At 43.7% G+C, this 13954-nt stretch overlaps 1 protein-coding gene across 1 annotated transcript in view; it reads left to right on the top strand.

Moving 5' to 3' along the window:
* Positions 1 to 9872: 9872 nt before the first annotated feature.
* Positions 9873 to 13954, top strand: part of LOC126234284 (clavesin-2-like) — a 279705-nt gene continuing 275623 nt past the window's right edge. Inside the window, exon 1 of the mRNA XM_049942970.1 lies at positions 9873 to 9958. The gene's annotated coding sequence lies outside the window, so the exon portion shown is untranslated. The remainder of the gene's footprint in view (positions 9959 to 13954) is intronic.

Here is a 13954-nt window from a genome sequence, read left to right as displayed (position 1 = left end):
TAGCAGAGTACTTGTGGAGTTCATATGAGGTTTTTTTAGGCTAGGCAGTAGACTGAGGTGCTCTGATAAACACTCGCCAGTCGATATGCAGCTAGAGAAGTCAAATGGCGTTCAGAATAAAGCCACTCCGACTGTTATAATTTCATCAGTAAACAGTTGAAGTATTCGTAATAAATTTCCCGAATTTACTGCCCTCCAGGAAAGTTCTCGCACTCAAATTATTGTTGGGACCAAAAGCCGGCTGAAACCCGAAGTGGAAAGCTCTGAGATATTTACTGAGTCGTGGAACATATATCAGAAAGCGAGGGGGAGTGTTCACTGCAGTTGACAAAAATATAGTCTCTTTTGAGGTCGGAGTTGAGTGTAACAGTGAAGTCATCTGGTCGCTTATAACAGGTGTAGGTGAAACCAAGTTAATTGTTGGATGTTTTTACCGACCATCCAATGCTGCTGTGACTTTTCTAGAGTCATTCAAAGAAACTCTACAGTCAATAGCACGTAAATACCCAGATCATGCAATATTAGTTACAGGCCATTTTCACCTACCGCGTATAGATTGGGATGTCTATGGATTGATTGCGGGGTGCACAGACAGACACCCATGCGAAATAGTTTTGAAATTTTCTGAAAACTGTCTTGAGCACCTAGCTCGGCGTGCCACAGGCAATGGGAATATCTTAGGCCTTGTACCTTATCAACAATGTCGCTATAGAAGCGGGGATTAGCGATCATGACGTCATTGTAGGAACTGTGATTACGAAAGTTAATAAATTAGTCAAGAAGGCTAGAAGAGTGTTTCTACTAGAGACAGCAGATAAGCAGTTAGTAGCATTTCACTTAGACAGTGAACTGGTGGTGGTGGTAAGTTCCTACGGAACCGAACTGCTGAGGTAATCAAAAATGGCTCTGAGCACTATGGGACTTAACTTCTGATGTCATCAGTCCCCTATAACTTAGAACTACTTAAACCTAACTAACCAAAGGACATCACACACATCCATGTCCGAGGCAGGATTCGAACCTGCGACCGTAGCAGTCGCGCGGCTCCAGACTGTAGCGCCTAGAACCGCTCGGCCACTCCGGCCGGCGCTGAAGTCATCGGTCCCTAGGTTTACACACTACTTAATCGAACTTAAACTAACTTACGCTAAGGACAACACACACACACATGCCCGAGGGAGGACTCGAACCTCCCACGGGGGGAGCCGCGCGAACCGTGGCAAGATGCCTGAGACCGCGCGGCTACCCCGCGCACAGTGAATTGGCATCACTTAGAGATTCGTTCATCTGTAAAAAGATCTATGCGTGAAGCATACGACAGTTATCACCGTCACATCTTAGCAAAAGATCTGGCACAGAAACCGAGAAAATTCTGGTCTTACGTAAAATTGCTAAGTGGGTCTAAGGCTTCTATTCAGTCCCTTGCTGACCAGCCTGGTGTGGCAGTTGAAGATAGCAAAACGAAAGCCGCAGTTTTAAATTTCACGTTCAAGAAACCGTTCACACAGGAGAATCGAACAAACATTCCGTCATTTGACCATCGGACAGACTCCCATATGTACGACATAGTAATAAGCATACTTGGCGTAGAGAAACATCAAAAGATTTGAAAGCAAATAAATCACCATGTCCGGATGGAATCCCAGTTTGATTTTACAAATAGTACTCTACAGCATTTCCCCCTTAGCTTGCTTGCATTTGTCGTGAATCTCTCGCCAAGCACAATGCCCGAAGCGACTGGAAAAAAAAGGGCGGGCGACACCAGTATATAAGAAGAGTAAAAGAGCGGTCCCTCCAAATTACACACCAATATGCTTAAATTCTGTTTGCTGCAGAATCCTTGAACATATTCTCGGTTCGAATATAATAAAATTTCTTGAGACTGAGAAGCTTATCTCCACGAATCAGCATGGTTTTAGAAAGCATCGTTCGCTTGCCCTTTTATCACATGACATACTGCGAACTGTTGATGGACAACAGGCAGAGTACATATTTCTAGATTTCCGGAAGACATTTGACACGGTGCCCCATTGCAAGCATATGGAATAAGTTCACAGACACGTGAGTGTCTCGAAAAGTTTTTAAACAGTAGAATCCAATATGTTGTCCTCGACGGCGAATGTTCATCAGAGACCAGGGATCGTCAGGAGTGGCCCAGGACCGCTGTTTTTCTTTATATACAGGGTATCCCAGCTATCTTGTCCACCCAAAATATCTCTGGAACAATAACAGCTATTGGAAAACGACTTTTACCGGTATGAATGTAGGGCTGGGGCCCATGAATGTACATATTTGGAAACATTCTAAAACGAAAGCATATGTGTTTTTTAACACGAACTTATGTTTTTTTAAATGGACCTCCTATATTTTTTCTTCAGCAATCCATAGCATGACAAAGCACATACACAATGGCGTTGATTGCATCGCAATATTCCCATTACATCCCGAGATATTGAGAACACCCGACATGCGCTACTAGCGCACGTCCTGAGGCTCAGGCGTGAACCCCATGCTGTTCATAATCGCAGCAGGATGGCAGCAGACCGTATTATTCGTTTCGGACCTCTTGATAAGTATGGAAGTGTGATTACGCATGTCAATCACATCGCGATTACGGGCAGCATGGGGTTCACGCCTGAGCCTCAGGACGTGCGCTAGCAGCGCATGTCGGGTGTTTCAAGTGTCAACTTCGCGTCTTAATATCTCGGGATGTAATGGGAATATTGCGATGCAATCAACGCCATTGTGTATGTGCTTTGTCATGCTATGGATTGCTGAAGAAAAAATATAGGAGGTCCATTTAAAAAAAAACATAAGTTCGTGTTAAAAAACACATATGCTTTCGTTTTAGAATGTTTCCAAATATGTACATTCATGGGCCCCAGCCCTACATTGATACCGGTGAAAGTCGTTTTCCAATAGCTGTTATTGTTCCAGACATATTTTGGGTGGACAAGATAGCTGGGACACCCTGTATATAAATGATTTGGCGGATAGGGTGGACTTCAATCTGTGGTTGTTTGTTGATGATGCCGTGGTGTGCGGTAAGGTGTCGGAACTGAGTGACTGTAAGAAGGTACAAGACGACATAGTGAAAACTTCCAATTGATGTGATGAATGGCAGCTACCCTTAAATGTGCAAAAATGTAAGTTCTTGCAAATGAATAGGATGATAAAACCTGTAATGTTCGGATACAGTATTACTACAAATGACGGAGCTGATACTCCTTGGTACACAAAACGGGTTAGAACACTGTTGCAGAAACAACGAAACAAACATGCCAAATTTAAACAGACGCAAAATCCCCAAGATTGGCGATCTTTTACAGAAGCACGAAATTTAGCGCGGACTTCAGTGCGAGATGCCTATAACAGTTTCCACAACAAAACATTGTCTCGAAACCTGGCAGAAAATCCAAAGAGATTCTGGTCGTATTTGAAGTATACTAGCGGCAAGAAACAATCAGTGCGTTCTCTGCGTGAAGGCAATGGAAATACTGTCGACGAGAGTGCTGCCAAAGCAGGGGTATTACTAAACACAGTCTTCCGAAATGCCATCACAAAAGAAGACGAAGTAAATATTCTAGAATTCGAATCGAGAACAGCTGCCAACATGAGCAACGCAGAAGTAAATATCCCCGGAGTAGTGAAGCAACTTAAATGACTTAATAAAAGCAAGTCTTCTGGTCCAGACTGTATACCAATTAGGGTCCTTTCGGAGTATGCTGATGCATTAGCTCCATACTTAACAATCATATACAACCGTTCGCTCGACGAAAGATCCGTACCCAAAGACTGGAAAGTTGCACAGGTCACACCAATATTCAAGAAAGGTAGTATGAGTAATCCACTAAATTTCAGGCCCATATCGTTAATGTCGAGACGCAACAGTATTTTAGAACATATATTGTGTTCAAACATTATGAATTTCCTCTAAGAAAACGGTCTATTGACACACAGTCAACATGGGTTTAGAAAATATCGTTCCTGTGAAACACAACTAGCTCTTTATTCACATGAAGTGTTGAGGGCTATTGACAGAGCTTTGCCGTGCGGTTCTAGGCGCTACAGTCTGGAGCCGAGCGACCGCTACGGTCGCAGGTTCGAATCCTGCCTCGGGCATGGATGTGTGTGATGTCCTTAGGTTAGTTAGGTTTAAGTAATTCTAAGTTCTAGGGGACTGATGACCTCAGAAGTTAAGTCGCATAGTGCTCAGAGCCATTTGAACCATTTGAAAGAGGTTTCAGATCGATTCCGTATTTCTGGATTTCCGGAAGGCTTTGGACACTGTACCACACAAGCGGCTCGTACAGAAATTGCGTGCTTATGGTATATCGTCTCAGTTATGTGACTGGATTTGTGATTTCCTGAGGTCACAGTTCGTAGTAACTGACGGAAAGTCTTCGAGTAAAACAGAAGTGATTTCTAGCGTTCTCCAAGGTAGTGTTATAGGCCCTTTGCTGTTCCTTATCTATATAAACGATTTGGGAGACAATCTAAACAGCCGTCTTCGGTTGTTTGCAGATGATGCTGTCGTTTATCGACTAATAAAGTCATCAGAAGATCAAAACAAACTGCAAAACGATTTAGAAAAAAAAAAAACGGATTGGTGCGAAAAGTGGCAGTTGACCCTGAATAACAAAAAGTGTGAGGTCATCCACATGAGTGTTAAAAGGAACTCGTTAAACTTCGGTTACACGATAGATCAGTCTAATCTAAACGCCGTAAATTCAACTAAATACCTAGGTATTACAATTACGAACAACGTAAATTGGAAGGAACACATAGAAGATGTTGTGAGGAAGGTTAACCAAAGACTGCGTTTTATTGGCAGGCCACTTAGAAAATGTAACAGATCTACTAAGGAGACTGCCTACACTACGCTTGTCCGTCCTATTTTAGAATACTGCTGCGCGGTGTGGCATCCTTACCAGATAGGACTGACGGAGTACATCGAAAAAGTTCAAAGAAGGGCAGCACATTTTGTATTATCGCGAAATATGGGAGAGAGTATCACAGAAATGATACAGGATTTGGCTGTAAATCGTTAAAAGAAAGGCGTTTTTCGTTGCGACGGAATCTTCTCGCGAAATTCCAATCACCAACTTTCTCCTTCAATTGCGAAAATATTTTGTTGACACCGACCTACATTGGGAGGAACGATCAGCACGATAAAATAAGGGAAATCAGAGCTCGTACGGAAAGATATAGGTGTTCATTCTCTCCGCGCGCTATACGAGATCGGAATAATAGAGAATTGTGAAGGTGGTTCGATGAACGCTCTGCCAGGCACTTGAATGTGATTTGCAGAGTATCCATGTGGATGTAGATGTAGATTGACACAGTCATGACGTTTAAATATCTGGGCGTAACGTTGCAAACCATGTGAGAACTTTGGTAGGGAAGGCGAATGGTCGACTTCGGTTTATTGTGAGAATTTTAGGAAAGAGTGGTTCACCCCTAAAGGAGATTGCATATAGGACCCTGGCGCGGCCTATTCTTGAGCACTGCTCGAGTATTTGGGATCCGCACCAGGTCGGATTGAAGGAAGACATCGAAGCAATTCAGAGGCAGGCTGCTAGATTTGTTACCGGTAATTTCGAACAACACGTGTTGCGGAGTGTCTTCGGGAACTCAAATGGGGATCCCTAGAGGGAAGGCGACGTTCTTTACAAGAAACACTATTGATAAAATTTAGAGAACCGGTATTTGAAGCTGGTTGCCGAACAACTCTACTACCGCCAACATAAATTGCGCGTAAGGACCACGAATACTAATCAGGGCTCATACGGGGGCAGATAGACGTCGTTTTTCCCACGCTCTGTTTGCGAATGGAACAGGAAAGGAAATGACCGGCAGTGGTACATGGTAGTCTGCGCCACCAACCGTACAGTGGCTTGTGGCGCATCACTCTAGATGTAATTGTAGATGTAGATGTACGGCTACTTAATGACCATTTTGAGCCATTCATGGACTTTATGTTCCCAAACAAAAATGAAATATTTCTGGATGACAATACGCCATGTCACTGGGCCACAACTGTTCGCCACCGGTTTGAAGAACATTGTGGACAATTCGAGCGAATGGTTCGGCCACCCAGATCACCCGACACGAATCCCATCGAATACGTATGGGACGTGATTGAGAGATCAGTTCGTGCACGAAAACCTTCACATTTTCGCAGTTATGGACGATTAGAGAGGCAGCATGGGCTCAGTACTTATGGAGGGGACTTCCAACGTCATGTTGAGTCCACGCCACGTCGAGTTGCTGGACTATGCCCGGCAAAATGTGACCGCACACAATGTTAGGAGGTATCTCATGACTTACTTCACCACAGTGTAATGCAATCACAACTACAGGTACACCGCTATGACCACGACTGGCATTTGCAACATAGTTCCAGTTTTCAAGAAGGGTCGTCGAGCAGATGCGCAAAACTATAGACCTATATCTCTGACATCGATCTGTTGTAGAATTTTAGAACATGTTTTTTGCTCGCGTATCATGTCATTTCTGGAAACCCAGAATCTACTCTGTAGGAATCAACATGGATTCCGGAAACAGCGATCGTGTGAGACCCAACTAGCTTTATTTGTTCATGAGACCCAGAAAATATTAGATACAGGTTCCCAGGTAGATGCCATTTTCCTTGACTTCCGGAAGGCGTTCGATACAGTTCCGCACTGTCGCCTGATTAAGTAAGAGCCCACGGAATACCAGACCAGCTGTGTGCCTGGATTGAAGAGTTTTCAGCAAACAGAACACAGCATGTTGTTCTCAGTGAAGAGACGTCTACAGACGTTAAAGTAACCTCTGGCGTGCCACAGGGGAGTGTTATGGGACCATTGCTTTTCACAATATATGTAAATGACCTAGTAGGTAGTGTCGGAAGTTCCATGCGGCTTTTCGCGGATAAAGCAGTAGTATACAGAGAAGTTGCAGCATTAGAAAATTGAAGCGAAATGCAGGAAGATCTTCAGCGGATAGGCACTTGGTGCAGGGAGTGTCAACTGACCCTTAACATAGACAAATGTAATGTATTGCGAATACATAGAAAGAAGGATCCTTTATTGTATGATTGTATGATAGTGGAACAAACACTGGTAGCAGTTACTTCTGTAAAATATCTGGGAGTATGCGTACGGAACGATTTAAAGTGGAATGATCATGTAAAATTAATTGTTGGTAAGGCGGGAACCAGGTTGAGATTCATAGGGAGAGTCCTTAGAAAATGTAGTCCATCAACAAAGTAGGTGGCTTACAAAACACTCGTTCGACCTATACTTGAGTATTGCTCATCAGTGTGGGATCCGTACCAGGTCAGGTTGACAGAGGAGATAGAGTAGATCCAAAGAAGAGCGGCGCGTTTCGTCACAGGGTTATTTGGTAAGCGTGATAGCGTTACGGAGATGTTTAGCAAACTCAAGTGACAGACTCTGCAAGAGAGGCGCTCTGCTTGCTGTCCAGGTTTCAAGAGGGTGCCTTTCTGGATGAGGTATCGAATATATTGCTTCCGCCTACTTATACCTCCCGAGGAGATCACCAATGTAAAATTAGAGAGATTCGAGCGCGCACGGAGGCTTTCCGGCAACATACCGTTGGGTGCCTTGCGGAGTATAAATTTAGATGAAGATGTAGGTTGACGACATTCCACAGGTTCAGTTAGTGGTCAAAACAGCAACACAGTCTGCAGGCATCTGCATTTACGTTCAAACATGCGTTTCTCCCGGTTTTTCCATACCTCTGTCCAATCGCTGTACGCTACTAAATTAGCTACTGGCGATTTAATCTAACTGTTCATAATGTTTCAAACAATGGAAACTTCAGGTTAGAATATCAACAAAATTAAGAAAAGGACAGATTGTTACTGACTGTAAAGATGAGGCATTGAGTTGCAGACAGGCACAACGAAAAGACTTCTAGACTTTATAGCTTTCGGCCAAATCTTTCTTCAGCAAATAAGAGTCACACATTCGCACACGATAGCACACATCACGTACAGTGACTGCCACCACCGGTTGCTCCGACCGGAATGCAACTGTTTTGTACGTAACTAAACGATTTTTTATTTTTCTCAGTTTTTATTTTTATATTTTAGAATGGTATCTTTTGCTGTAGGAATATATCGATGCCCGGGCAGTGAACTTGAGAACCTACAGGTACACTACTGGCCATTAAAATTGCTGCACCACGAAGATGACGTGCTACAGATGCGAAATTTAACCGACAGGAAGAAGATGCTGTGATATGCAAATGATTAGCTTTTCAGAGCATTCACACAAGGTTGGCGCCGGTGGCGACACCTACAACGTGCTGACATGAGGAAAGTTTGCAACCGATTTCTCATACAAAAACAGCAGTTGACCGTACTTGCCTGGTGAAACGTTGTTGTGATGCCTCGTGTAAGGAGGAGAAATGCGTACCATCACGTTTCCGACTTGGATAAAGGTCGGATTGTAGCCTACCGCGATTGCGGTTTATCGTATCGCGATATTGCTGCTCACGTTGGTCGAGATCCAATGACTATTAGCGGAATATGGAATCGGTGAGGAGGGTAATACGGAACGCCGTGCTGGATCCCAACGGCCTCGGATCACTAGCAGTCGAGAAGACAGGCATCTTATCCGCACGGCTATAACGGATCGTGCAGCCACGTCTCGATCCCGTAGTCAACGGATGTGGACGTTTGCCAGACAACAACCATCTGCACAAACAGTTCGACGACGTTTGCAGCAGCATGGACTATCAGCTCGGAGACCATGGCTGCGGTTACCCTTGACGCTGCATCACAGACAGGAGCGCCTGCGATGGTGTACTCAACGACGAACCTGGGTGCACGAATGGCAAAACGTCATTTTTTCGTATGAATCCAGGTTCTGTTTACAGCATCATGATGGTCGCAGCCGTGTTTGCCGACATCGCGGTGAACGCACATTGGAAGCGTGTATTCGTCATCTCCATACTGGCGTATCACCCGAAGTGATGGTATGGGGTGCCATTGGTTACAGGTCTCGGTCATCTATTGTTCGCATTGACGGCACTTTGAACAGTGGACGTTACATTTCAGATGTGTTACGACCCGTGGCTCTACCCTTCATTCGATCCCTGCGAAACCCTACATTTCAGCAGGATAATGCACGACCGCATCTTGCAGGTCCTGTACGGGCCTTTTTGGATACAGAAAATGTTCGACTGCTGCCCTGGCCAGCACATTCTCACGAATTGAAAACGTCTGGTCGATGGTGGCCGAGCAACTGGCGCATCACAATACGCCAGTCACTACTCTTGATGAACTGTGGTATCGTGTTCAAGCTGCACGGGCAGCTGTACCTGTACACACCATCCAAGCTCTGTCTGACTCAATGCCCAGGCGTATCGAGGCCGTTATTACGGCCAGAGGTGGTTGTTCTGGGTAGTGATTTCTCAGGATCAATGCACCCAAATTTCGTGAAAATGTAATCTCATGTCAGTTCTAGTATAATATATTTGTCCAACGAATACCGGTTTATCATCTGTATTTCTTCTTGGTGTAGCAGTTTTAATGGCCAGTGGTGTAGGAAGAAAATCGTAGATAACCAGTCTGCAAGGCCCCCTTCTCACAGGAATCACACCTTAGAAAAACAACCAAACACTGCTTTCCATTCTCGCCGGTATTAACACCAGTGCACGGCGCCGGTGCAACACAACGCGGCCGGCAGAGTCCTCGAGCGGGCAGCGCCGCATCCTGCGCGGTCGCTCGGCGGAGCGCGCGCGGCCGCAGCAGCTGTTCGGCACGGCGAGCGTGTCCGGCGCCGCGACGCCGGGCGCCGGTCGATAGCGGCCGCTCCAGTGCTGCCGGCGGCGCGTCGCGCAGGTCGGGGCGGCGACACGGCAGACGGCAGACGGCAGACGTAGGCGCACGCCGGCGACGCCAACACAGCACCGCGCCGCGACGCACCACGCCCAGCAGCCGCTGGTACGTACCGCCGGCCGCCACCTGCTGACGCCCTCTCTCTCTCTCTCTCTCACACACACACACACACGGACAAGCACTCACTATATAATGCTTCTCAGTGCAACCAGAACCCTCTCGATGTCGCAGCTGCTGTAGTACTATACCAGACATCCAACCTATCCTCTGCCTATCTAACAACTTTCCATTGCCTTCTAGTCTAGGTAGAGTTATTCCTAAATTTGTTTTTTATTTGAAGAACTTGAGAAGGCACTACTCGAATAATGTAAGTGGTAAGAGGTGTACTGTGCGGATTTAAAACTTTTTTCTTTATTATCCGTTACTACTCTACTACCACGATTCTTTCTGATATTTGCACTATAAACATTATGCGCTTATGTGAATTGTAACGATCACATTTTGCTTTTCGTCCAGTTTTCTCCTCTTCTTCTGCCACTGCTGCTGCTCCTCCTCCTTTTCATCCGTTTCTTTACTATACTTCATGTTCTAGTACTAGTACTACCAGCTTTATTTGTAATATACTACCTTACAAAAACAACAACAATAACTCTCCCTCTTACTCCACCCCCTCCACCTCTTCCTCCTACTCCTCCTCCTCCTACTCCTCCTCCTCCTCCTCCTCCTACTACTACTACTACTTCTACTACGATTACTACTACTATGGTTACTACTGTTGTTACTACTAGTAGTGCTTCTAGTGCTAGTAGTGATAGTAGTAGTACTACCACAGTTACAATTATTTATTCTCCTCCTGTTGCACGTCTGTTCATTGTGTAATTTGTTTCTGTTACTACTGCTACAACTACTACTTCTACTTCTACTACTACTACTACTACTACTATTATTATTATTACTACACTTTTCACACTGAATCATTTACATTATAACTGCTACTCGATACAAAGTTCTGTGAGATCAATTTCTGGTTTTCATAGATTTTTATTCTGCTTTGTATTTTTCTTCCTTCTGCTTTCTCGTCACCACTACCACTACCATTACTAGCAATACTAATACTACTACATGTTGCTGCAGCTACTAGTACTGCTGCTCTTTATTCTTACAACAACAACAACAACAACAACAACTCTCCCTCTTTCTCCTCCCCTACTACTACTACTACGATTACTACTACTATGATTACTACTGTTGTTACTACTAGTAGTACTTCTAGTGCTAGTAGTAATAGTAAGGGTATTAGTAATAGTACTAGAGTTACAATTCTTGCTACTGAAATTCTCCTCATGTTGCACGTTCGTTCATTGTGGAACTTGTTTCTGTTACCACTGCTAGAACTACTACTACTACTACTTCTACTACTACTACTACTACTACTACTACTATTATTACTACACTTTTCACAGTGAATCGTTTACATTATAACTGCTACTTGATACAAAGTTCTGTGAGATCAATTTCTGGTTTTCATAGATTTTTATTCTGCTTTGTATTTTTCTTCCTTCTGCTTTCTCGTCACCACTACCACTACCATTACTAGCAATACTAATACTACTACATGTTGCTACAGCTACTAGTACTTCTGCTCTTTATTCTTACAACAACAACAACAACAACAACTCTCCCTCTTTCTCCTCCCCTACTACTACAACGATTACTACTACTATGGTTACTACTGTTGTTACTACTAGTAGTACTTCTAGTGCTAGTAGTAATAGTAAGGGTATTAGTAATAGTACTAGAGTTACAATTCTTGCTACTGAAATTCTCCTCATGTTGCACGTTCGTTCATTGTGGAACTTGTTTCTGTTTCCACTGCTAGAACTACTACTACTACTACTACTACTACTACTACTACTACACCTTTGACGACTGAATCATTTACATTATAACTGCTGCTCAATAAAAAGTTTTGTGAGAGCAACTTCTGGTTTTGATAGATTTTTGTATTCTACTTTGTATTTTTCCTCCTTCTGCTTTCTCATCGCCACTGCCACTAACATTAGTACTAATACTAATACTAGTATGTGTTGCTACAGTTGCTAGTATTGCTGCTTTTTATCTTATATGTTGCGTTCTTTTTTCATTTTTGTGGGATGGCTGATTCTCATCATGGTGCTTGATCCTGCTATTGCATATCCTTCCTGACGTATAGACAGGAAAGCTCGAGTACATCAACTCGAGTGCCCAACGTAAACAGTATTCTGTGTATAGCAATAAAAAGGGAGCAGCATTTCGACAAGTAGCCTGTTATCATGGACGGTTCCGATTCATTTTGAGGATTTCGTCAGGCACTATTGTACCTAAGTACAAGGCTCGCATATAATATAGCGTGTTGCGCTTTAATTTCTGTGATGAATTCCTAAATGAGTCTATGCGTTAATCAAAACCAGTCTCTCCTATAAACTAGTCATGCGATTAGAGCAACTTTTCACCAATTCGCATTTCAACGATGCCCTATTGACATATAAAAACGACCACAAAACAATTAATAGTCCATGTTTATTTAAAACATCGGGTACAGTTGCGTTTAATAAACCTCATAGATTGTGAAATACCTAGAGAGTAAGTGAAAATTTTCGTAATTGCCAACTGTGTCCTAATCTTTTCTTGATCTGTTGTAAACGATTCTGAAACAACAAGCTGTGTGCGGCTTTGGGATTCTAAATCAGATCGCTGCATTTTAAGAGCACTGCGGTTAAGCCAGGCATGACACAATACCCGATTCAGTCTTCAACCTGTCGTGCCATTTCAGCTGGCTCGTAGAGATATAAGGAAATCTTTGTGCGAGAACTCCGCTCCCACTCGCGAAAGACGATCCGAAACAGCTGATGATGTTAATCTGGCATCAATTTCTACACTTCATGGCCTCACCTCTAATTCGACTTTCTAACATAAACAGATGCTTCCCCTTATCCAGATTAAATGGTTTTTATTATTTCAGTACGACAATTTATCAAACTGTGATTTGCATTCTCACTGGCAGAGTGAGTGAACTGGCACAGTTGCTGTGACACTAGACTCGTGTTTGCAGGAACGGTGGCTCAGATACCCATTTGATAATCTAGAGTGAGGTTTAGCGTGGTTTACCAAAACGCTTAAGACAAATATCGTGTCGGTTATTCTGAAGGCACGGTCGAATTACATTCCCCTGCGTCCCAGTCTGAGCGTGTACTCTGTCGCTGATGAACTCGCCGTAGACGTGCCTAGAAAGTGAATATTCCTTCCCGAGTGGTGGGCAGAAATAGTGGTCCCCGCAGACCTCTATCTTAGAGAGCACAAAACGTTTTAGTCCAAATTGTTTATAGTAGCTTTCAATGTGTGCCTCTATGAGCTGCGATTAGTATCCATCTCTCCAGAAATCCGTCATGAAACTTAAATGATTTGAAATTAATTTATTTTAAATTAACTTTTCCTGCAAAGATGAGTTAAAGCTTTTTATGTGTCTTCCGCGTAAAAGTGTGCGCTCGTTCTTAAGATGACTAATTTTAGTTTTTTCAATCGCCTTTTTCAGCATGCTCGTCCATACAAAACATTGCAAGGCTGCTGCTATGCGTTTAAAAACTAAGTACCGACACTGTTGGTGCTATTGTGAGTTATTTCATTGTATTATTTGTCTGTAAATATGATTTGTGATATCGGAACTGCTGGCACATTGCTTGCGCGAGACGAAAATGCGAAACAGTGCAGCATTCGTAAAATGGTGTATGAGAAACTGCCTACAAACCTCTCCATGCACGAGCAAGCACCAACCATATGGTCGCTAATATAAAATGAGGTGGCAAAGTCATGGCATACTTCCTGATATCGTGTCGGACCTCCTTTTGCCTGGAACAGTGCAGGAACTCGACATGGCATGGGCTCATCAAGTCGTTGGAAGTCCCCAACAGAAATATTGAGCCATGCTGCCTCTATAGCCGCCCATAACTGCAAAGTGTTGCCGGTGAAGGATTTTGTGCACGAACTGACCTCTGGATTATCTCCCATAAATGTTCGATACGTTTCATATCAGGCGATCTGGATGGCCGATCATTCGTTCGAACT

The sequence above is a fragment of the Schistocerca nitens genome, chromosome 2 (genome assembly GCF_023898315.1).
Source record: "Schistocerca nitens isolate TAMUIC-IGC-003100 chromosome 2, iqSchNite1.1, whole genome shotgun sequence".
NCBI lineage: Eukaryota > Metazoa > Arthropoda > Insecta > Orthoptera > Acrididae > Schistocerca > Schistocerca nitens.
The sequence above is the reverse complement of the archived record's forward strand: the minus strand, read 5'-3'. Positions and strand labels throughout refer to the sequence as shown.